We start from the raw sequence: 26,010 nt of genomic DNA on the forward strand, positions 1-26,010 counted from the left end.
AACAGTAGTTAAACGGCATTACAACAGCATTGTAACGCCAAGCAACGTTAGGTTAAGACAAGGGGAGCGCTCAGCTTGCCTTTAGTGTCGGCTGAGTTCTCGTAGCACGAATAGGCTGTCGTTTCAGGATTTGTAACGGCGTTACAACGGCGTTACAACGGTATTACAACAGCGTTACAACGGTGTTGTAACGGCGTTGTAAGGGTTAGGGTTAAGGCAAGGGGAGCGGCTCAGGCTTGCCTTAGTGTTACATGGAGTTCTAGGGCGCAGTCCGAAAATAGGGCTATGGTCAGTTTCACGTTTCAGGTTTTTGTTCCAGTTTTGGGAACAATTTATGATTAAATAAATTTTATAAAAATAATAAGTTAGGGTTAGGGTAAAGGCAACGGCAGCGGTTCAGGATTGTCTTAGTGTTACGTGGAATTCTAGGTCGCAGTCCGAGAATAGGAGTAGAGTCAGTTTTAGGATTCGGATTTTTGTTGCTATTTTGGGAACAATTTATGATTGAATAAATTTTATAAAAATAATAATTTAGGGTTAGGGTTAAGGCAATGGCAGAGGCTCTGGCTTGCTTTAGTGTTATATGGAGTTCTACGGCGCAATCTGAGAATAGGGCTAGGGTCATTTTCACGTTTCGGGTTTTTGTTCCAATTTTGTTCCACCCAGGCTTGCCTTAGTGTTAATGACATGAGTTCCCAGGCTTAGTCCGTGGAATAGGCCATGGTCAGATTCCACGCTTCGATTTGTAACCCATGCTACAACGGCGCTACAACGGCAATAATGGTGCTAAGAATGGCGTTACAGTGCCGTTGTAACGCCGTTGTAACGCCGTTGTGACCGCTGTATCGCTGTAAGAGTTAGGGTTAAGACAAGGGAGCCGCTCAGGCTTGCCTTTAGTGTTACTTACATGAGTTCTAGGTGCCAGTCCGGAAGAAGTATGGTCAGTTTACCAAGCCGCTTCGTTCCAGTTCTTTGGGGAACAATTTATGATGAGTTCTAGGCAGTAATGGTGAATAGGCTCAGTTTCAATGCTTCAGGATTTGTAACGGCAAGTACAACGGCGCTATTAACGTAGAAGATAACAGCGCATAAATAGCATTGTAACGCCGCGGTAAATGGTTAGGGGTTAAGACAAGGGGAGCGCTCAGGCTTGCCTTTAGTAAGCTACTGGCGAGTTCTAGGCCAGTCTGAGAATAGGGCTATTGTCAGTTTCACGTTTCAGGATTTGTAAATCGGGCGCTACAAACGGCGTTATTAACGGGTGTTAAGCAACGCTGTTGTAACGCCAAGCTAAAGGGTTAGGGTTGCGACAAGGGGAGCGGCTCAGGCTCTGCCTTTAGTGTTACATGTGGAGTTCTGGGAGACTGCACAGTCCTAGGGAATAGGGCTATGAAGTCCAGTTCTTACATTCCAGGTTTTGTTCCAGCCTTTGCAGGGGAACAATTTATGATTGAATAAATTTTATAAAAATAATAAGTTAGGGTTAGGGTTAAGGCAATGGCAGAGGCTCTGGCTTGCTGTAGTGTTATATGGAGTTCTAGGGCACAGTCCGAGAATAGGGCTAGGGTCATTTTCACATTTCGGGTTTCTGTTCCAATTTTGTTCCACTCAGGCTTGCCTTAGTGTTACCGGCATGAAGTTCTGTAGGCCAGTCCGGAGAATAGGGCTATGGTCAGTTTCATCGCTTTCAGGATTTGTAACGGGCGCTGGTCAAACGCCGTTATTAACGGCATGCTATTAACGGGCGCTACAACTTGCCAAGTTGTAACCGCTTGCCGTTGCTAAAAGGGTTAGGGTTAAGACAAGGGGAGCGGCTCAGGCTTGCCTTAGTGTTACATGGAGTTCAAGGCACAGTCCTAGAATAGGGCTATGGTCAGTTTCACGTTCCAGGTTTTTGTTCCAATTTTGGGAACAATTTATGATTGAATAAATTTTATAAAAATAATAAGTTAGGGTTGAAGTTAAGGCAATGGGTGCATAGGCCTATTTGCTTTAGTGTTATATTGAGTTCTACAGCGCAATCTGAGAATAGGGCTAGGGTCATTTTCACGTTTCGGGTTTTTGTTCCAATTTTGTTCCACTCAGGCTTTGCCAGGTTTAGTAAGTTACCATGAAGTTCTAGGGTGCAGTCTGGAGAATAGGCGTTATGGTCAAGCCCCATCGCTTCCAGTGATTTGTAATCGTTACAAGCATAATTTACGGCGCTACAACGGCGTTGTTGAACGGGCGCGGCGATAAACGCCATTGTAACGTTTGCCGCTGTAAGGGTTAGCGCGGACATTGGGACAAGGGGAGCCGCCTCAGGCTTGCCAATTAGTGTTACATATGGGAGTCTGCCGCAACAGTCCTAGAATAGGGCTAGTGGTCAGTTTCATCAGCTCCAGGTTTCTTTTTGTTTCCAGTTTTGGGGAACAATTTATGATTGGAATAAATTTTATAAAAAATAATAAGTTAGGGTTAGGTTAAGGTAATGTGGCATAGGCTCTAGCTTCGTTTTGAGTGTTATACTGGAGTCTCTGCCAGCCGTTAACTGGAGAATAGGGCTAGGGTCATTTTCACGCTTCGGTTTTTGTTCCACTTTGTTCCACTCCAGGCTTGCCCTTTAGTGTTTACAATGGTTGAGCTCTAGGGCGCAGTCCCGAGAATAGGGCTATGGTCACTTTCACGTTTCAGTGATCTGTAACTCCGCTACAACGGCGTTGTTAATCTGCGCTACAAACGGGCGCTTGTAACCGCCGCAAGGGTTAGGTTAAGACAAGGGGAGCTGCCTTGGTATTTCGCCTCAGTGTTGCTACGGAGCGCTTCAAGGCACAGTCCTAGAATAGGCCATGGTCATTCTTCACGCTCCAGGTTTTCGCTCCAATTTTGGGGAACAATTTCATGATTGAATAAATTTTATAAAAAACAATAAGTTAGGGTTAGGTTAAGGCAACCGCGCATAGGCCTCTGGCTTGCTTTAGTGGTTATATTGAGGTTCTTACAGCCAATCTGAGAATAGGCTAGAAGGGTCATTTTCACGCGTTCGAGGGTTTTTGTTCCAATTTTGTTCCACTCAGGCTTTGCCTTAGTGTTACCGGCTGAGTCGGTGGGTGCAGTCTGAGTAATAGGGCTACGGGTCAGTTTCACGTTTCAGGATTAGGGAACGGCGTTAACGAAGCGCGCATTTGCTGCTAGTAACAATGCTGTTGCTTGCTTGGTCTATGCCGCTTGTAATTATGCTAGCCGTTGTAACGCCGTTGTAAGGGTTAGGGTTATGACAAGGGGAGCGGCTCAGGCTTGCCTTAGTGTTACACGTTTCAGGTTTTTGTTCCAATTTTGTTCCACCCAGGCTTGCCTTAGTGTTAAAGAGATGAGTTCTGTATAACAGTCCGGAGAATAGGAGCTATATGGGCGGTCAGTTTCACGTTTTCTGGATTTGTAACGGCGTTATTAGCAGTTACAATGTTAACAGAATATTAACGGCAATAGCAGTTACAAGCGGGCGTTGGCTAATGCCGTTGTAACGCCGTTGTAATGCCGTTGTAACAATTTATGATTGAATAAATTTTATAAAAATAATAAGTTAGGGTAAAGGCAAGGGCAGCGGTTCAGGATTGTCTTAGTGTTACGTGGAATCCTATGTCGCAGTCCGAGAATAGGAGTAGGGTCAGTTTTAGCATTCGGATTTTTGTTACACTTGTTAAATTAAATAAAAATAATAAGTTACAGTTGGGCTTCAATCAAGGGCAAGCGTTCCGGCAAAACCTTGAAACCTGAAACTGACCATAACCCTATTCTTGGAGTGTGCCCTGGAACTCAATATAACACTAAAGCAAGCCAGAGCCCTGCCCTTGTCTTAAACCTAACCTGAACTTATTATTTTTATTTAATTTATCCAGTCGTATATAGATCCCAAAATTGTAATAAAAAAATAAATTATATAACAAAATTGGTTAGGGTTAGGGTTAAGGCAAGGGCAGGGGATCAGGTTTGCCTTAGTGTTACATGGAGTTCTAGGACGCAGTCCAAGAATAGGGCTATGGTCTATTTCACGTTTTGGTGTTTTGTTACAATTTTGGGAACAATTTATGACTGAATAAACTAAATTAAAATAATAAGTTAGGGTTAGGGTTCAGGCAAGGGCAGCGGTTCAGGATTGCCTTAGTGTTACGTTGAGTTCTAGGGCACAGTCTCAGAATAGGGCTATGGTCAGATTAATGTTTCAGGTTTTTGTAACACCATTGTAATACCATTATAATGTTGTTATAACGCCTTATAACTCCGTTGTAACGCCGTTGTAATGCAGTTTCAATGCCGTTTCAATGCCGTTACAATGCCGTTGTAACGCTGTTGTAACACCGTTATAAGGGTTAGGGTTAAGGCAAGGGGAGCGGCTGAGGCTTGCCTTAGTGTTATGTTGAGTTCTAGGGCACAGTCCGAGAATAGGGCTATGGTCTGTTTTAGGTTTCGGGTTCTTTCCTTTTTGGGGGGGAACAATTTTTGACTGAATAAATTAAATAAAAATAATAAGTTACAGTTGGGCTTCAATCAAGGGCAAGGGTTACGGCAAAACCCTGAATCCTGAAACTGACCATAACCCTATTCTTGGAGTGCGCCCTAGAACTCAATATAACACTAAAGCAAGCCAGAGCCCTGCCCTTGTCTTAAACCTAACCTGAACTTATTACTTTTATTTAATTTATTCAATCATAAATTGGTCCCAAAATTGTAACAAAAGATAAATTAAATTTTAAAAATTGGTTAGGGCACACACAGACAAATAGAGACAATGCATTTCTCAACAACTACAGATGTTAAACATAAGCACTGAGCAGTGACGTAGGTATATATATTTTTTATGGGGTGGGTTCGGTGACTGAGGGCTTTCTGGCTGTTCTATTCCATGCATTGTTTCAAGCAAGCTGGACATTTACTGGGAGGGGTTTGAACCCGAGAACCCCCCCCTCTTACCTGCGTCCCTGGCACTGAGGCTGAATTAGAAGAAATTATAGCTGTTGTGAATGATCATTGTGCTTTTATTTCCTTTTGAGTTTGGTACAGATATTTCCCAGACTGCTCTTCTTTGGGATCATTGGTTCCTTAGTTCATCCCACCTCACCCCTCTAATGCATGTTAACTGAATATTCTTTTCAGGCTTTAGGGTGTCACAAGACTTGGTTTGCCAGGTTCCCACCCCCACCCCCCCAGCTACCAACAGGAAATGGGGAGGGGGTAGAATTTGCCCTACAGATTTATGGAGGAGAAGTCGATCTATGGCTACCAATTTTGATCCTCCTTGATCTCAGATTGCAAATACATTAGCAGACCAGGTGCTCAGGAGCAGCAGCAGCAGCAGAAGGCCATTGCTTTCACATCCTGCACGTGAGCTCCCAAAGGCACCTGGTGGGCCACTGCGAGTAGCGGAGTGCTGGACTAGATAGACTCTGGTCTGATCCAGCAGGCTAGTTCTTATGTTCTTAACCCAGGGGAACTAATCTCTGTAGTTTGGATTAGCTGTAATTCTAGGAGATCTCCAAGGGATCTCCAGGTTCAGCCTGAAGGCTGGAATCCCTGCCAGACTCTTAATTTCATATCATGCTGAGAGTTCATGATTGAATCTCCCAAAATTTATGTTAGCTGTAAAAAGTGGCCACTGGTGTGTGGACAGGGGAGGCGACGAGACACAGACAGACAGAGAGATTTGATTGGAGCTGTAGTGCATTCTGGGGGTGTCTTTCCTTCCATATTGTTTTCTAAATAGAAATCAGGGGGTGCTTAACTGGAAGCACAACTTGGAATAAAATAAGGGCACCACCCTGTCTTTTTACCAACTGGGGCTAATAGCAGCTGAGTTGAATTCTGCTTTTCTTTGTAAACAAGGCTGAGAAGTTAATTGACTCCCTTGCCCTAATGCAGCATTAGTGTCAGAATTAGCTGTACCTTGGTTGGGAGAATGGTCCAGCCACTGGGAGGACAGCAATTTTGGAGAAACAGCAGGTGAGTTTCTACTACTGGACACTGATTTCCCCTCATGGGACAGGCCGGACCAGAACAAAGCTCTCTCTTTGCATTGCAAAAGAAGCTCAGGAACCACACACTGACAAAGAAAAGCCTGGGTGCTTTCCAGTCCTGTGGTTGCTGTTGCAACTATGCAAATCCCTTTCGTTTGTACCAGGGCAGCCAGCAACAAGCGCTGCTTTACAATAGCCCCACTCGGTTTGTGGAAAAACTTCTGGCAAGTGCTGTGGTGCCCATCAGCACCATGTTGGGGAACCTTCGACAAACACTGAACGGTAGCTTTTTAAAAACAGCATTTATTTAGGACTGATTTATATGGATTGTGGTTCATTTAACGAGTTAAAAATTGCTTGCCGGGAGGCGCGCCATGGATGAGGCATGCTAGAAATCCATTGGAATGAGCGGGGCCATTCATGCACGAAAATTCAATTGACCTGGACTGTACTGTTGGGAAGGAACATGTTGAAAACAACCTGCTGAACAGCCCAAAGCGGATCAATGGACGGAAGAACCGATCAACAACCAGTCAGCTGCCTGATCCCAACTAGCAAACTGTACATGAGCTAAACAGGCAGGCATGCAAACATCGCTAGCAGCAGCCCTCATCGCGAGGGGCCGCGAGGGCTTCATTCCAGAGCACGTTGTTCCCAAAACTGCTTCTCCAACCTTGGCCAAGTTTCTGTAAGACTTGACAATTCCCAGCCTTGCATTTAAAACGCTTAATGCCACATTTAAAATCCCCTTTCTTTTATCGATTGGGGGCCTGTCTCCATTCTGCATACACCAGGAAGGGGAGAGAAAATCCCGTACCACACTGTTTTTCAAAAAGGGAAATTAGAGCAATATTCAGAGCCCTTAAACAAGTATCAGTCAGCATCTCCATGCAGTGTGCAAAAGACTTTGCATCTGATTCGATTCCAAGAGTCACCTGCAGCCTTTGTTAGCAAAAGATCTTTGTTAGCTTGCTCCTGGGTCATGTTTATTATCAGCCCTCGGTTTTAAGCCTGTTAGATGGGGCTGACTTCAGGCTACAGGTGATGAACTTGTAGGCTGGCCCACAAAAGGTTTACCTGTTTAGATGTTGTTGTTGGGTTTTTTTAAACAAAAGCGTACCTCACTTCTTTAGTTGGTGGTTCCCAAGGCAGCTCCCATCAAATTCTAACCATAAACCAGACACACTCCGTCTAACCTACCTTATAGGCTTATTGTGAAGATAAAATTAGGGGTGGGGGATAGAAACAATGTTTTGGTTTCCCATTGAGGAGAAGAGCAGGGTATAAATTAAGAAAGTAAATAAATAAAACCACAGCTACAGTATCTCAACCCATGTAATTGTGTGCTTCTAGGCAGAGTTATTCCATCTATCTATATAAAAATCTAACAGTGTGTTTGTCCCTGATGGTCTCCCTCAGAAGCTGCTGGACAGATTGCCCCCAAATTTTCACATGACGTCCCTCCCTGTTGCTGTCAGGTACTCGGACCTTCAAACCGCCGAAAGTCCATACCTGAGCCAGGTAAAACGATTTTTTCCTGGCGCACCAGGCCATGAAGCTGCCTCTGTTTAACTGTCACCCTTAGAATGTTCGTGCAGCCTGTCTGTCTGTGGCCTGAGGGGTTAGAATGTTCATGCAGATGGGCAGAGATGAGCAGTGAAAACAGTAAATAGGTAATACTGTTGGGTAATATGAGTGGAAGTGAAACACATACACACTTTGCCATGTGAGATGTCAGGTGGGGTCGTCCCCCCTCACAGGCAGGTAACTTTCACTCTCTGTGCCTCACCCACTGCTATCACACAACACACATCCAGCTCATCCTCACACACCTCACTCTGCCCTCCCTCACATCCAACCACCACTTACCCACTTCCTCACCCATATTCGCCACAGCTCTCTTTTACTAAAAGCGAGCTGGAGTTTGCCTTTTTCTTCTAAGAAAATCCACAGGGTGGGGGCGAACCAACATTACTGGCTCCGCTGCTTTTGCACGTGGCCCTTTAAGAACCCAGGGAGCTGGCCTCGATCTGAGCGCCTCACCACCCTGCCTCTGCTGCCTGACTGGGATAGCCTCCTTGCCCCAGTTCTGCCTTACCCAAGCCAGGACTTTGCGTGTCAACCAGCCTCATGGACAGCGGGATTCGCACTCTGGACAGTTCTGTTGTGGAATGGGAAGGGTTACCTTATACTAAAAAAACACGACAGCACCAAATAACGATGTGCATTGAAAAGGGAAAGAGGGATTCCATTTGACCACCCCAAAAGGCTATGCTGCGGATCATTGGACCTGCATGGACATCTGTGTGGGTTGCGGACTGTGATGAGAAGGACAATTGCCACAGCAACACGTGGCTGGGCCCACTAGTTGATTTATAGAATTGTACTGTCCATTTAGCAGCAACAAAAAGTTGCAGAAATTAGAAGCAACTATAAGAGGCTGAGGGCCTCTTCTATTCCATAGAGTACCTGTTGGCTCCTGAAAGTAGTTGGAAGTAGGCGTGGTTTGGGCTGTCTGCTGCTCGGTTTTGCAAGCCCCTCTACAAAAGTTATGTAATGCCTTTAAAAATGGCGCAATACCTTATTACAGTGACATTCACTCACAAAGGGCTTCCTTGTCAATTTCAAGACCATATGTTTTTGTTATGTGCTGTTGAGTCACTTTTGACAAATGGCAACCCTGTGAATCAATGGCTGTTTCCACATAGCGCAAATAAAACATTTTAAGACAGGAAAATAAAACGTTTCCTCCAGGAGTTCTGTGCAGCTTTTAGCTCAAAACATTTGGGAAACATTTTATTTCGCTCTCAAAACATTTTATTTGGATCCGCTAAACTAGCGACCTTTTTCCCACAAAAACATTTTCAAAACATTTCCTGTTTGCCGGGTGGAGATCAGGATATGTTTTATTTCTCCTGTCTGATTTTGAAGCTCTCACTTCTCTGCCGCTTCCGTGAACCTCTGTGCTGTTGGCCATTTGCTAAAGTTTTTTGCGGACATTTTGTCCTCTGGCATCATGGTTGCCCGCCATTTCCATCATTGCGGTGAACTAGTAAATTCATTTTTGCCTGCTGATTACACAAACTCGCCGTTTCCCCTCTTTTTCAAATTCTGTGTGTGGTACATTTGATGCTACATAGATATACAACATCCATATTCACAAGGCTGCACAGATTTCATGTCTCTGCAGCTTCGAAGATATGTCTGCATGTGTGTTTTTAAGGGACTGCTTTCAACCGAAACATTTCATTTTCCCAGGCTATGTGGACTAAACCCACAAAAACAATACTTTTCAAAACGTTTGGCAAACTTTTAAATGCTTTGTGCGGAAACAGCCAATGGCCTCTGAAACATCCTATCACAGTGGTGGCGAACCTTTGGCACTCCAGATGTTATGGACTACAATTCCCATCAGCCCCTTCCAGCATGGCCAATTGGCCATGCTGGAAGAACTGATAAGGAGTATAGTCCATAACTATCTGGAGATAAAGGGGGCCCTATCCGCTAACAGCCTTCTTCAGCTCTTGCAAGACCAAGGTCACAGCTTCCTTTACTGAGTCACTCGGTCTCATGTTAGATCATCCTCTGCGCCTGCTGACTTCTACTTTTCTGAATCTTGTCTTCTCATGATGTGAGCCAAGTATGACTGATTCTGCACAGGCAACCAAAACAGGTTACATGAACCTGTGTTGCCTGTGTCGCCATTTGCACAGCAGGTGCAGGGGCCAGCCCCGAATTGCTGAAATCTCGGTGGCAGGAGACAGCACTGTTCATACAGGAAATACTGTGTTTCCATGCAAACAACTCAGCAGAGAATCCCCACACCTGAGAATCTACCCCCGAGAATCTCCCCACCCACCCACTGGCACAACATGGCGGCCACCTAATAGAGAATCCACTCTAATGGCGGCCACCTGGGGAATCCACCGTAATGGTGGACGGACTGGGATGGGAACTGAATGCTTCCTGCTTGCGGTAGTTTGCACAAGCAAGCAGGAAGTGTTTGAAACGCGGGTTAAAGGGGGAAAGTTGCTAATTTAATGACTTCCATTTAACTCAGGTTCAGGCAAATAGAATGGGTCAAGAGCATTTGGGAGCAAGATCTGTGGGAACTTCTCTGTCCAAATGTTTTTTAAAAGGCCTGTTATATGTGGCCTGTGCAGAATCACCCTGTGATAGCCTTAGTTCAGGCTTGATTTGATCTAAAACTTCCTCATTTGTCTTTTTGGCAATCTATGGCAGGGGACGATGCCAGCCACCAGGTGGATCCCTGGAATTATAGCTCATCTCCAGACTACAGAGACCATGATGTTGAATGCTCCTCCAGGTAGAAAAATTCCCACTTGTGAAAAGCTACCATATGAGAGTAGGGAAAAGGTAGTTGGATGCACACATTAAAAAATAACTTGAGTCACAATAATTTGTAATGGGGACATCCAATTCTGTAATCCTGCTCCCCTTCCAGAAATCTGAAGTGGTACAAACCGGACTGGACTGCCACATGTAATATTTTTAAACCTGCAGCCCAGCTGTGAGCTTCTGAGTCTCGAGTGCGTCTCTTGACAGTGGGGTCCTGAGCAAAGCATTTTGGCAGTCCTGGTGGAGATCAGGCTACAGCCCTTAAGCTTCTAATTTGCAGCACCTCGTTTGGGAGATGGAAGCATCCAGCTTGCAAAGGAGGGAACGTGTGCTAGGAAGGCACTCCATTTCAGCCAGGACCTGAGATCATGGCAAAAGAATGCGGTTCTGGAAAGGCACTAAGCACAGTGGGGGATGACTCACATTCAGCAATACACAGCTGGAGTTCTGCTCTGGCTGGTGTCTTGGGGAGATGGCAGAGATGCCACTTTAGCCAGGATCCACATTCCTGGATTCTACTGAATGTAGCTGGTTCTGGGAGTTGGCATTGCCAGACAGCTGGCATGACAACATGGAAAGCATGAGCTAGTGACTATTTCCAGCCTGTGTGGCTGTGGTCTGGTAGTTTTTGCTCCTAATGTTTTGCCCACATCTATGGCTGGCATCTTCAGAGGCATATCACGATGTGCCATACCTTTGAAGATGCCAGCCATAGATGCAGACAAAATGTTAGGAGGAGCAAAAATTATTAGACCACTGCTACACAGCCTGGAAAACTCACAACACCAAGTTCATTTCAGCCATACAAGCCTTTGACAGTACACGGTATAGTCCTTGACGTGTAACTTGAGGATCTGGAAGACCCAGGTTCGAATGTGTGTTTGTCATTGGAAGTTCACTGAGTGATCTTGAGCAAGTGGCTGTCTGACACATTACCTTACAGGGGTGTTGTTATGAGTGCAAAACAGAGCAGGGGAGAATATAAGCCACTTTGGCTCCTTACTGGGAAGAAAAGCAGGCTGTACACTTAACTAGGTGACATTCTCTGGGTGACCTTGAGTCAGTCATACACTCTCAGCCTGCCCTGCATCACAAGGTTGTTGTAAAGACAAAATGAGAAAGGAAGAAAACACTGGCAGGAAAAAGGGAGGTTTAGAAAGTAGGGCAAGTCCTAGCACATGCAGATTCCATGTACACGTACTCATTCGTCTCCTAGAAATGGATACAGATTTTAAAATTAATGTATGTTATCTCTGACATAATACGTAATACTTCTAATTCTTTGTAATGTCGGTTGATAGCAATAAGACAGTATCCCTGTTGACAATTTACTGAGAACACACATATAATCCATGCAGTGTATGCACTTTATGTTTCTTTATATGAGTGCTGTTGCTGACCAATTCTCATTTGACATTCACATCATGTACAATTGATTATAAGAACATAAGAACTAGCCTGCTGGATCAGACCAGAGTCCATCTAGTCCAGCACTCTGCAACTTGCAGTGGCCCACCAGGTGCCTTTGGGAGCTCACATGCAGGAGGTGAAAGCAATGGCCTTCTGCTGCTGCTGCTCCCAGGCACCTGGTCTGCTAAGGCATTTGCAACCTCAGATCAAGAAGGATCAAGATTGGTAGCCAGAGATCGACTTCTCCTCCATAAATATGCCCAAGCCCCTTTTAAAGCTATCAGGGTTAGTGGCCATCACCACCTCCTGTGGCAGCATATTCCAAACACCAATCACATGTTGCGTGAAGAAGTGTTTCCTTTTATTAGTCCTAATTCTTCCCCCCAGCATTTTCAATGAATGCCCCCTGGTTCTAGTATTGTGAGAACTCTGTCAGCATTTTCTATCCCATGCATAATTTTATAGACTTCAATCATAATTGTGTGTTTGAAACCTCCCTCGTATTTGAGGATTGCCCCCCAGTTTCACTGGCGAAGTGAACACAAAGTTGGGTCTTTTGTACAAACACACATTAGTGCAGGGTGTGCTGGTGTTCATTGTTAGATACACAGGGTTGCTGTGGTTTAGTGGATAGGATCTGGGAGGCCAGATTCCCCACTCTGCCATGAAGCTTGCTGGCTGATCTGAGCACAGTCACTATCTCAGTCTCTAGCCTACCTTGCAGTGGTGTTGTGAGGACAACGTGGAGAAAGGCGAACCCAGCATGTCACCCTGATCTGTTGACAGGAAAGAAAGAGTTAGAATATATTGTTCCTTGCTAAAATTACAGCCATTCTATTATCATTCAAACCCCCCCCTCCCCCGCTGTTTTCTGGATCTGGAGCAGAAAGCTTATACTGATTATGTAAAGCTAACTTTATTAGAGACTCGCTGCCCGGAAACCTCAGGGCACATTAAGATGAGCAGAGTTCCTGGGATTGCATTCTGTAAATTAGAAAGTCCCAGTAGATTTGGGGTGGCGGGGGGAACACACGCAGGCAGCCTTGAAACTCTTGATTGACAGTGGCTGGTCAGATGGCAGATGGTAATATAATCAACAACATGGAGTCATGCGAAAAAAGGAAAACAGAGAACGGAGAGGAGGAGGCGAAGGAGAAGGAGAAACACCTACCATTCAGCTGGCAGCCAAGCCGGGACTTGTTTCTTACAGTTCCCCTCTGGTTGATATGACTGTTTTCACATCAACATATACAAACAAGGTTAGGTCCTTCTGCAGGGATTGTCCGTCCCACGCATCAGTTCTTTGGGTCCAAAGCAAACTTGTAACATGGTCCTCCTCCTTGTTCCTGTCCTATTCATATAGAATGATTAAGTGCCATCAAGTGATGTATGGTGTCTGTCCGCCTTATGGGGTTTTCAAGGCAAGAGATGAGCGAAGGTGATTTGTAATTCCCTTATCTGCATAGCAACCCTAGACTTTGTAGGTGGTTTCCAATCCAAGTATGAATCAAGACCCACCAGAGCAAGTATGAATCAAGACCCACCAGAATCAAGGCTCCAGAGCCCTGATGAGATCAGCTAGTTTGGGGTATTTGTTTTCAGGCTACTGTTAAGTTCATACAACCTCCAAAAGTACAAAAGAAATAAAAGTTTCTAAGACATAGCAAACAAACCGTACTGTGAAAATGCCCTTGTGGACAAAATCTATGTAGTACCTTTTATTAGTATAATAATTAAGTGCCTTCAAGTCACAACTGATTTATGGTAACCTCCTCATGGGGTTTTGAAGGCAAGAGATTAAACAGAGGTAGGTTGCTATTGTCGCTTTCATGTAGCAGAAGGAGGCGGAGGCGGAGGCGGAGGTGGAGGTGGAGGAGTTTGGATTTATATCCCACCTTTCTCTCCTGTAAGGAGACTCAAGGTGGCTTACATGCTCCTTTCCCTTCCTCTCCCCACAACAGCTTGTGAGGTAAGTGGAGCTGAGTGAGTTCTGAATAAATTGGATTGCCCCAGGGATCGGCAACCTTTACCACCCAAAGAGCCATTTGGACCCGTTTTCCATGACCCCGAAGATCTACCGAGCCAGAGAGGTGGCTCCACACAGAGCCGCCTTTGGTTGGGCCCCTCCACTCACTTTTCCTTCCAGCGCTGGGAGGCGAAGGCGCCGGGCAGGAAAAACCCCTCTGCCTAACAGGGCAGGCAGAGATGCTCCGTGTGGCGGGGGGGTGGCGGCTGCAGGGATGGCAGAGCAGAGATGGCGGCTGCTCTGGAGGGACACGCCCACACTACCCTCCAACCTCCAGGGGCCGGAGGGCAGTATGGGTGTGTCCCTCCAGCCCTCCAGAGCAGCGCTGGACGGAGAGGTGAATGGAGGGGATGTGAAAAGTGGCGCCCTCACGCACGGCGCCGCCTCTGGTTTGACCCCTCCACTCACCTTTCCTTCCAGTGCTGGGCTGGACGGACACGTCCACTCTACCCTCCAACCTCCAGGCCATGCAGAGCCACAGTATTAGGCTGAAAGAGCCGCATGCGGCTCTGGAGCCGCGGGTTGCAGACCCCTGGGCTAGCCGAAGGTCACACAGCAGGAATGTAGGAATGCAGAAACATATCTGGTTCACTAGATAAACCCCTGCCACTCAGGTGGAGGAGTGGGGAATCAAACCCGGTTCTCCAGATTAGAATCCACCTGCTCTTAACCACTACACCATTCTGCTCTGTGTATGGTCCATAAAAGAGAACCATTCCCACTCACATATTAAGAACAAGCACTCTTCCCTTCCCCACAGCACTTGGGGTGCAACTTTCTTTAAGAATCTGAAAAAATCTTTTTAAAAATTGCTCTAGTGAACTGAAAGGCATGAGAAGCCAATAGGATTTGGCCTTGCGATGATATCATTGAGGCAGGTGAGGACATTGGAAGGCAACTGGAATCACAAGAAGCATCAATAGTCAACGGAGGTGTTATTTAAAGCCACCAAAAAACAATTGGCAGAAGGAGGGAGGAATTTCAAATAGGCCATGCCTGCAACTAACCAGAGACACAGGAAGATGGTAAAACTTGCCACCTGACATGGTGTGTGTAAAGTGCCATCAAGCCACACCCCAAATATGGCAAACCTGTAGGACTTTCAAAACAAGAGATGTGCAGAGGTGGTTTGCCATCGCATGCTTCTGTGCAGTAACCCTGATTTTCCTTGATGGTCTGCCATCTAAGTACTAGCCAGGGCTGATCCAGCTTTAGCTTTCCAGAGCACGGGCCATTCAGACCAGGGTTCCTTACAGTGTGGGACTTTGTCAAGCTTCATTCTTGATTATAGACAACCTCAAAGGTTTGCACAAAATAAAGAATTGGCCCGCAGTCATTCAGCCCCCTTAACGGGAGCAGCAGTGGCGTAGGAGGTTAAGAACTCGTGTATCTAATCTGGAGGAACCGAGGTTGATTCCCTGCTCTGCCGCCTGAGCTGTGGAGGCTTATCTGGGAAATTCAGATTAGCTTGTGCACTCCCACACATTTCAGCTGGGTGACCTTGGGCTAGTCACAGCTTCTCGGAGCTCTCTCAGCCCCACCTACCTCACAGGGTGTTTGTTGTGAGGGGGGAAGGGCAAGGAGATTGTAAGCCCCTTTGAGTCTCCTGCAGGAGAGAAAGGGGGGATATAAATCCAACTCCTCCTCTTCTTCTTCTTCTGCAGGATCCATCTCCCAGTTTTCTGGAATTTTCTACACTGGAGTTGGCAACACTAATGGGAAACAATGTGACTGCTTTAAAAAAGGTGAGCAAAAGAAGACAAAAAGAGATAGAACATGAAAATAAATACTGCTGAATGCTTTCTTTCTCTCCTTTTCCTGTTGCCTATTTTTCCCCTTTCCTTTCCTTTCCTTTCCTGTCATCCTTAGGTCATTCCTTTGCCATTTCTCCTTCTTTCCTTATCACTTTTCCTTCTTCACTTTGAGACTCCTTATAGGAGAGAAAACTGGGGTATTAATCCAGGCTCCTCCTCCTCCTCCTCCTCCTCCTCCTCCTCCTTCTTCTTCTTCTTCTTCTTTTCCTTGATATCAGGAACATCCTCATCCAATGCATTTTATTTATTCACTGTTCATTTATCTGGAACATGTAAGGCACTGGAAGCAGTTGTTTAAAGTTTTAAAGCACCAAATTGCAAGATGATAAGATGTTGCCTAAAAACAGGCAAAGGAATCCAGGAGTAAAACCTGAGCTGTCTTCTCGGCAGAAGAAATATTTCTGCCAGTTGAAGGACTTCCTCCTTTGATGGACTACGTCTTCCAGTGGGAGATCCCACCCTCCAGGAGAAATCTAACCCTTAATTCACTTTACCAAGTGCAAAAGAGATGTTAACGTAGGTGCCGGCAGAACTTGACTTCAGGTTCACAAACAGGGTGGACCCAGGAACCACCCATCTAACTTCAGAAGGTGGGGACACTCAGGTATGAGTCTTTAATAAAGATCTGGTGGGAAGCTGCTTCAAAAATGCTTGGACTAGAAATCCAGAGCCCTGCAGTCTACATTTTGCTTTTGGCTCACCGACTGTTATTTGGGAAGATGATGATCCATCCTAGCCAAATCAGCAAGAAAACAAAATATACATTATTAAACGGAGACGTAATTGAGTCATGCATTTTCTCCAGACAGTATAAAAGATTTCGTTCTTATTTGGCTTTAGAACATTCTATTATTTATCTGCAGATAAAATTTTATGCTACAGCCAAAAAGAAATGGGGGAAAAACAGGCACACGTGCGTGCAAATGTCATCCAAATATTGAGACATTCCGAAGAGGAGATTAAAATGGCTTGCTCCTACAAGCTCCCCCCCACCCCTTCTTTTTGGCATTGCAGCTAATTTTCTGCTCCTCTCTCTGTGCCCTGACACCGCATCTATGTTTCCAAAGCTCCTGCAAACCTTCAAAGTGGGAGTTTAAAACCCAGTGATCTACAAAAACATAATCCATCAACACTGTATATGGTAAGCGGCCTTAACAATAAGAGCGCATCTAACATTACGGATGCAATTTCAGTACAGAAGCTCATAAGAAAATAAGAACATACGAAAGAGCCTGCTGGATCAGACCAGAGTCCAGCTAGTCCAGCACTCTGCTACTCGCAGTGGCCCACCAGGTGCCTTCGGGAGCTCACATGCAGGAGGTGAAAGCAATGGCCTGCTGCTGCTGCTGCTCCCAAGCACCTGGTCTGCTAAGGCATTTGCGATCTCAGATCAAGGAGGATCAAGATTGGTAGCCAAAGATCGACTTCTCCTCCATAAATCTGCCCAAGCCCCTTTTAAAGCTATCAGGGTTAGTGGCCATCACCACCTCCTGTGGCAGCATATTCCAAACACCAATCACATGTTGCGTGAAGAAGTGTTTCCTTTTATTAGTCCTAATTCTTCCCCCCAGCTCAGATGATACCCCTGTTTTAAAAACCATTTGTGGTTTTCTTGCCAGGTATATGTGCTTCACTGATATTTAGGCTAGACTTTATGCACAGGGCTTCCATTGGAAACTTCAATCCTTCAACTATTTTATCCTGGTCTCACTGAACTATTCATTGATTTGATACATTTGTGTTCTGCCTTTACTCCACGCAGCTCCAGGAGGGGCTCATAATAAGACTCTTGTGAGTTGGGTTCAGCTGAAAAGAGAGTGAGTGCCTCAAGGTCATCCTTCAAACTTGCTTGGCAATTAAAATAACCAGCGCAGATCCTTCTCTGAGTCCTTCTACCTTTGGAATCCAGATTGGTGTCTACTAGGCCCCTTCCGCACACGCAAAATAATGCGTTTTCAAACCACTTTCACAATTGTTCGCAAGTGGATTTTGCTATTCCGCACAGCTTCAAAGAGCACTGAAAGCAGTTTGAAAGTGCATTATTCTGCATGTGCGGAATGAGCCCCAGTGATAGGGGCCTTTATCTAATTCAGGGGTCTGCAACCTGTGGCTCTCCAGATGTTGATGGACTACAGTTCCAATCAGCCCCTGCCAGCATGCAGGGAATTGTAGTCCATCAACATCATGGAATTGTAGTCCATCAACATCTGGAGAGCCACAGGTTGCAGACCCCTGATCTTGTTGCACCCCTCTTATGGAATGCTTTCCTGATGTATGGCCATCTGTCACACTGTGTCATATTTTACACACTGAGCAAAATTTCAACTGTTTGTGTAGACCTCTGGGACACAAGGTTGTTTTCTGCTTCTGTAGCTCTTATCAGGTTTGTTGCTGCTTTTTGTATTGCAGCTGATTTTAATGCTGCTACTCTTTATATTTTTGATAATTTTAATGCTACTGCTTTGTATATGAGGATAAATAAAAATATATAAGGGATATACCGGTATAGGGGGATATAAATAAAAAAACTCTTCACTATAAAAAAAATCACCAATATAAAAGCAGCAGCATTAAATGGCTGCTCATTTTAATGCTGCTGCTGCTTTTATATTGGTGATTTTTTAATTTTTATAGTGAAGTATTTTTTATTTATATCCCCCTTTCTCTCCTGTAAAGAGACTCAAAGGAGATTACAATCTCCTTTCCCTTCCCCCACCCCACAACAAGCACCCTGTGAGGTGGGTTGGGCTGAGAGAGCTCCAAAGAACTGTGACTAGCCCAAGGTCACCCAGCAGGCTTCATGTTGAGGAGTGGGGGAACAAACCTGGTTCTCCAGATTAGAATCTGTTGCTATTAATTACTTCACCACACTGGCTGTCAACTGAAACCAGAGACTAAACCTGTTTGGATTTTGCATACACAACCTATCTGCAAAAGCTAATGTCTCAAAGATGAGGGTTCTAGAACATCTCCTGTGACATGTTCATTTCTAACAAGGTATTTCTGGTCTCGTCTATCTGACAATCTGATAAAGGAGTGATTCACATGTGTGGGTGGCCCAGGCTGGAAGTGTAAACCGCTCCTGTCAGTTTGAGGGCTCCTGTGTCGCAAATCAAGAGGTACCTTTGGGTTAATGTGAGATGACACAGAAGTTCTCACTGAAATGTTTGTCCTGCTGTAGCCTCCTTCAACAGAAGTAGACCATCAGTGTGACAGTCATCTATGATGGTTTTGCAATGAGACTGTAAATAAATCCTGACCTATATATGAGAATGGAAGCTGGCCTGGTACTTTTGTGCTCTACAGTGGAACGTCCTTCCCATAATGGGTTGGATCCAGACTAACATTTCCAAAGGCATAAGGGCATGATTTTCCTGCCTCCACCAATTCTCACTGTCCTAGAATGGCCCTGAAATCAGTTTCTGGTGTCTATTCTCCAATCCAAGGACAAGATTTGGGAGACATTTCATGCTTATTTGTAGGAGAAAATCATGCTTCATGGGGGGAAATAGCAGTCTGCATGTGGAATCATGGAACTCATGATATGTGTAATAAGCTCATGGAATTTTCTGTCACCACGGTAAGTCCTTATCACTAATTTGGTGACAAAAGCCATGGAGCTTCCACACCCAAAGGCAATGTTACTAAGAGGCAACAGTGACGAAGAACTATTATTTCATGTCCTCTTTGTAGCCTTTCCCAGATATATCTGGACAGCCATTGTGAGGGAATGAGATATTGGACTAAAACAGGTTTTGGCTTGATCCAGCTGACTCTTCTTACTGTTTAAGTAGCCCTCACTAGCTCTCACCTAGGGGCTTTCCCCACTTACCATTTGCTGCGCGCTAATCCGGGAAAGTAGCGCAGGGTCCAGCGGCGCTCCCCATTGGCAAGGGCGGCAACCACGCAGCTGCCCCGATGCTGCCGCTCTCCCGCCCCTTCAGCGCGCGTCATTTTTGGCGCTGAAGGAACGGCACCTTCTGAGCGCGCGGGGCAGTGGGAAACGCAACCCCGTGGCATAAATCACTCGTGCCGGGAGCGCGCTGGGAGTAGAGCGCCGCAAATGGTAAGTGGGGAAAGCCCCCTAGATGGCCCAGGTACCCCGATCTTATCAGATTTTGGAAGCTAAGCAAAGTCAGCCCTGGTTCATACCTGGATTGGAGATTGCCAAGGAAGTCCAGGGTTGCAATGCAGTAGCAGGCAGTGGCAATCCACCCCTGAACATCTCGTGCCTTGAAAATCCCAAGAAGGATCGCTATAAGTTGACTGCGACTTGACAGCATTACTAAAAAACCATCAGTGTTATCGGGCCATCGGTGTGAACAGTGCCTACCTCACAAAACTCCTGCCCACGTAATTAGAACCATAGCACCCAAAATCATCTACCCCAAACTCCTCTGACCTGTTCCACCCGTGGAAGCCTCTCCCTGTCAGCCATGAAATCTAATTGGAGCCTCTATATTCATAGACAGCATACCGAACAAGACCAGGTGCTGGGGGAAATCAAACAACAGAGGAAGGCTGGGCTTTCTCATACTACTTGTGACAGTGGTGTACGGGGCCTAAATGGGAGCCAGCAGGGAGGCCGGGGGAGGGCAGGGCTTGGGGGGCACCATGGCAGCAGGCCGGCTCCTAGGCTGGCCTGCCACTGTGGCCCCAGCCTGGGCCTCCTGGCGCCAAGCCCCACCGCCCTGCCCTCCCTGCAGACCGGCTCCTGCCCTCCTCAGGCCCTGGGGAGCATGGGAGCCGGCCTTCAAGGAGGCTTGGTGGTGGAGGTTTGGACTGGCGATTTGGGTGGGTGCTGCGGTGGTAGGTCACCTCTTGCACTTTCTGGCCTTCCTGGGGGAGCAGAGCCAGCCTATTGCTGCAGTGAACAACTCAGCCAGCGAACAGCACCCCAGCATGGGGGGGGGGGGAAGCCACTGGGCACTGGCCAGGTATGGAGACCTGGCTGGCTCCTGGTGCTTCCCCCACATGACAAAATGGCATGGCCCAGGGACATGGCATACCCCATGTCCCCTTGGGCAGTACACCCCTGACTTATGAGCTTCCCAGATGCACCTGGCTGAAAGACTGAATGGATCTAAATGGACTAAATGGATCTTTGTTGTGGGCCACAAATGAGTGCATTCATCCAGATTTCCCAAAGACTTCCAAACTAGTTGAAGCAGATTCGAGTCTCCTCCTCCAAAAAATATCCTTCATACCCCCCATCAACTCTTTACGAAGCCTCATCCTTGACTGAAGCTGCTCCAAAGATATCTTTGAAACGACTGGATGCTGCACCGTCAAAAAAAAAAATGATGGATGACCATCACTATAAACCAATTCCAGGAAGGGGTGTCAGGAGCAAAGAACATTTTAAAAAGCTTTTGTGATGGGTATTACGAGATCTAGCGTGACCTGTTGACTAAGCTCGCCACTAATGAGAGAGAAAAAGTTTGGGCTAAGAGGCAACAGATGTCAGCCAAGTTTAATAATTTTTTTAATGAATAACCCCGGGACTCGAGCCAAGTAGTGTGAGCATTTGGAGACAGCAATCAGAGGGCTTTTCAGAAACTAGTACACAATTGGGCCGGTTGCTGAGAAGTGGGGTTGAATTTCCACTGTGGTTTTGAGGGTGCCTCGAAAGTCCTCAGCAACTACATCGGAGAAACTATGAAACACATCACCTGTGAAACTTTGCAGTCTGCAGAGAGACAGAAAGTAGCCCACAGTTTTGCTGGTGTGACCATGAACTGGAGAGTTTCTGTGCCCAGTCACACTGGTAATTGGGAGGTTAAGATTTCTTTTCCTTGCCCTATATTTCATAATTTCCACATCTTTGAACATAGGCCCAATAAGTGTCCATAATTAGATTAATCCTCCAGGGGCAGATTTATTCCAAAACGAGGCATACGATGAGATCCTTATAGCATACCCCTCCCCCGTGCCTGGACATCTCAGGCCAGAGACATGAGAACCTGGCTTTAAAAGTTAGAATCCAGCCATAAAAGGGATGGAAAGAGAAGTGGGAATTGAGGTCAAGACACAAGTGCAATTTAACAGTGTGAGTTGATCTTTGGAGTCAAGAACAGAAATCTGTTACATGCACAAATAATAATGATGATAATGCAGTTGGTCCTTGGAGTTTCCAGTCATCCGTGCAAGCCAAAGAAATATGTTTGCATTGAAGTGTTGATGCTTTTCATGCTATATCAGGAGAAGCTGTGTTATCTCCGGACACAGGAGGTCTGCTAAATAAAACCCACTGAAGACGGCTGCCGAGGCCATAAAACGATTCTCTACCTTGGACAGGCAGAAATCATGTCAGGGAAATAGCTGTGTTAGTTTATCAGAACAAAACTAAGTAGATGTCCAGGGGCATCTTAAAGACTGGCAAAATCTGTATTGGTGACAGCTTAGGGGAGGCAGAGGTAATTTCTTTAGATGATGGGTAACCAACCCCCTTAAATGTCACATTTGGGATACAAGCCTGCATCAGGTCAACAAGCTGTTGAATAAGTACGTGGGATTGGTTTACTGAACGGCATTTCCCCTATATTGCTCTTGTGGGCCAGCTTGAGCAGTATTTCTGGGAAAGAAAGACCTTTTGCATTTCTATCCCACCTTTTCTGCAAGGAGCTCCAGACAGCAGAATGGTTTGCTGTCCCTTCCAAGGAGGGATTTTAACGTGCATCTTTCAGTCTAGCCAGACACTTCAGCTATTGCACGGCATGGAGTCCGTAAGACCCAAATCAGAAGAGATAAAATTGCCAGTTGGTTTATTGCTAGGGTTGCCAAATCCAAGTTGGGCAATACTTGGAGATTTTGGAGGTAGAATCTGAAGAGAAAAAGGGTTTGGGTAAAGGCAGGACTTCAATGGGGGGAAAGGCTATAAAATCCACCATCCAAGGTAGCCGTTTTCTTCAGGTGAACTGATATGGAGGTAAGTTGTGATCCCTGCAGATTCCCAGCCACCAACTGGAGGTTGGCAGCCTTACTTTTTCCAGTCTTCTTATGTTTCCCTACATATTGCTTTTGCTTAGTCTATTGATGGACAGAAAAGCTAGAACAACTACTAGTGATAACCTTGGGACCCGTCAGATACACTGAATGAGGAATCACTTCCAACTGGTGTGCACATTGCATGTTTTACTTCATCACCTTGCAGTTAGATCTCTGCTCAAGCAGCAAAGGGGGGGAAAGGCGGGTGTGTGTGTGTGTTTGTGCACAAATCTATGAAGTTGAACCTGTCATTTTCATGTCATTAAGAGTGTTGTTTGCTATGTGGCATTTAATAGCTCAAACTCAACTAATAAAGCCAGTAAGAAAGCTGTGTTATTCTACTTTCTTATGCTTGTCCTGTGTAGCACGAGAAACACATTTATTTATTATTTATTAGACTTAATATGCCATCCATCCCCTTTCAGGCTTGGGGCGGCATACAACATCCATAATATACAAATAAACAGTAATTAATAGACATATCACCTAACAATTACTAAGATGGTGTTTGTATTCTAAGTTCTTTTATGGTTGGTTTATTATGGTTTATGGTTTATTAGATTTGTATACCGCCCAACCCCCGAAGGTATAGAACCCACCACATCTTGATTAACATTGGTGGATGCTAATGGGAAATGTTAATGTTAGTGTAAATGAAGGAAACCTAGATGTTAACCATAGCTGCCACAATCACATTCCTGGTGGAACAGCTCTGCCTTAAAGGCCCTGCACAACTGCATTAAGTCCTGCAGGGTCCTGGTCTCCTTGGGCAGAACATTCCACCAGACTGGGGCCAGGGCTGAAAAGGCCCTGCCACTGATTGAGGTAAGCCGGACTTCTTTGGGGCCAGGGATAACCAGATGATTGGAATTTGCTGATTGGCGAAGCTGCCTCATATGGAATCAGTCCCCTGATTGGTCAAGACCAGTCTTGTCTACTCTGACCAGCAGCAGCTCCTCAGGGACTCAGGCAGAGGTCTTTCACATCACCTTCCAGTGGAGTTGCCAGCTGCAGATTGGGAAATTCCTGGAGATTTGGGGGTTTGGGAAAGTGAGGGGGTTCAGTGGGGTATAAAACCATAGAGTCCACCTTCCAAAGCAGCCATTTCCTTCAGGTGAACTAAACCCGGTAGTCTGGTGACCAGTTGTAACTCCGTGAATTTCCAAACTGCACCTGGATGTCAGCCAGCCTGTCTACCATCTATTCTGGCTCTGATGGCAAGTGCTTGTAGCAGGATCTGTAGCTGGGCTCTCAGGTAGCACAGAAGCAAATTGGCCATAGGAAATGACTGGACCAGTAAGATTCTCTGTTTAGCCCCGAATTTAAATACCCTGGAGGTCAAGCAGCCTCAGCTGTTACTGGGCTTATTCCCCCCCCCAAAAAAAATGGGGGAACAAACTTTCCAAACTAGAATTAAGTACCTAAAAGGTCAAGAAGTAATTAAAAGGGCCACTAGATATGAAATTGCTAAGTATCAAAAACGCATATGGATTTGTATTGTCGAAGGCTTTCATGGCCGGAATCACTGGGGTGCTGTGTGATTTCCGGGCTGTATGGCCGTATTCTAGCAGCATTCTCTCCTGACGTTTTGCCTGCATCTGTGGCTGGCACCTATCTGATCCTCTGAAGATGCCAGCCACAGATGCAGGTGAAACGTCAGGAGAGAATGCTGCTAGAACACGGCCATACAGCCCGGAAACCACACAGCACCCCTGCATATAGATTTAATTCAAATTGAAATCACCAGCATATTATAAAAGACCTGTAATAGTCTGCCTTATGTACACAATACCACAACGACGATACTCAAAGGGGTCCTATGGGACACTTTTTTGACCCTTAAAATCAGACCCCTGCTGGCCTTCCTCAGTGGTCAAAAGTAATACAATAATACAGTGTATTAGCTACCAGATTACAATTATAACATTTTTATGACTGAGACCAATTGTTAGAAAGTTGTTTAAAATTGGCACTCAGGTCTTCCACACAAAGTCACGTCCTCTTAAAGAGTATGATGCAATGTGCCAGTCGTGCCCAATTCTGCTGTGGCAAAATCCTATACTGCCTCACATAGGAAATTCTTTTGGCCTGGAGCGCTGAAAGAATTTCCAGTGACTGAAATTCTTTACCTGTAAGGTAGGTGGGGCTGAGAGAATTCTGAGAGAACTGTGACCGGCCCAAGGTCAACCAAGCAGGCTTCATGTGTAGGAGCAGGGAAACAAATCCAGTTCACCAGATTAGAGTGGGGAATCAAACCTGGCTCTCCAAATTGGAGAAGACATTTGGCAAGGGACATCAATGGAAACCACATTGGAACCCCTGATCCTAGTTCAGTGATGGCGAACCTTTTCAAGACTGAGTGCCCAAATTGCAACCCCAAACCCACTTATTTATTGCAAAGTGCCAACACGGCAATTTAACCTGAATACTGAGGTTTTAGTTTAGAAAAAATGGTTGGCTCCAAGGCGTGCGTTACTCAGGAGTAAGCTTGGTGAAGCAACCGTGCAATGCTACAAATGGGTGAATCATGATCCTAGGAGGGTTTACTCAGAAGCAAGCCCCATTGCCAGCAACTGAGCTTACTCCCAGGTAAAGGATCATGCCCAGGTCAGCCTAGATGTGTATGTGGGGGGTGGTGGTGGTGGTGATTTTCCACCCCCATCCCACATGATGAACTCTGTGCGTGAGTGCCCATAGAGAGGGCTCTGAGTGCCACCTCTGGCACCTGTGCCATAGGTTTGCCACCACTGTCCTAGTTATATACCTGATAATGTATTTTTTTAAAATGTTCCCAAAGGAATCCTACTCACTCAGTGTTACATTAATCAGTGTCTTTTGAGAAAGAATAAGCTGGAAGGAAAAAGTTGGAAAATGGCTACTCTAAGCAGTCAACAAACATGTTTCATTTACTGGGTGCCACTGTAGATTTTGGAAAACTCCTGCCTTCTTAGTGGACACTTAGCAGAGCGCAGCTGGGTAATGGAGCAGATTCCTTCTGTGCTTGACTTCTGCTCAAATTAATGTGTCCGGGGAATAAGCTGTTACTTTGCATTAGTGGGAGTTGTGGCTCTGCGGGAAAGCCTGAATTACCTTTTGCCCACTCATTAAGTAGAAGGTACTCTTGGGGTCATGGTGGTATTTGCATTGTGAGTAACATGAGCTTTCCTCAAGAGTAGGGATTGGCAGTTCTGCTGGGAGGGTCAGATCCAGCTACCTGGCGTGAAGATCTAATGAGGCCTAAGGAAGTCAGTAGGACCCTCCTTGACGGCTTCCTAATGTGAAACTAGTGTGGGCTACATTTACCCCTTACAGCAACAATCCTGTAAGATAGTTTATTCTTCAGTGAGAACGACTAGCCCAAGATCATTCAGTGAGCTTCCATGGCAGAGTCGGGGTTCGAACCTCGGTCCGACCCCAACGACCT

The sequence above is a fragment of the Sphaerodactylus townsendi genome, linkage group LG06, assembly GCF_021028975.2.
Source record: "Sphaerodactylus townsendi isolate TG3544 linkage group LG06, MPM_Stown_v2.3, whole genome shotgun sequence".
NCBI lineage: Eukaryota > Metazoa > Chordata > Lepidosauria > Squamata > Sphaerodactylidae > Sphaerodactylus > Sphaerodactylus townsendi.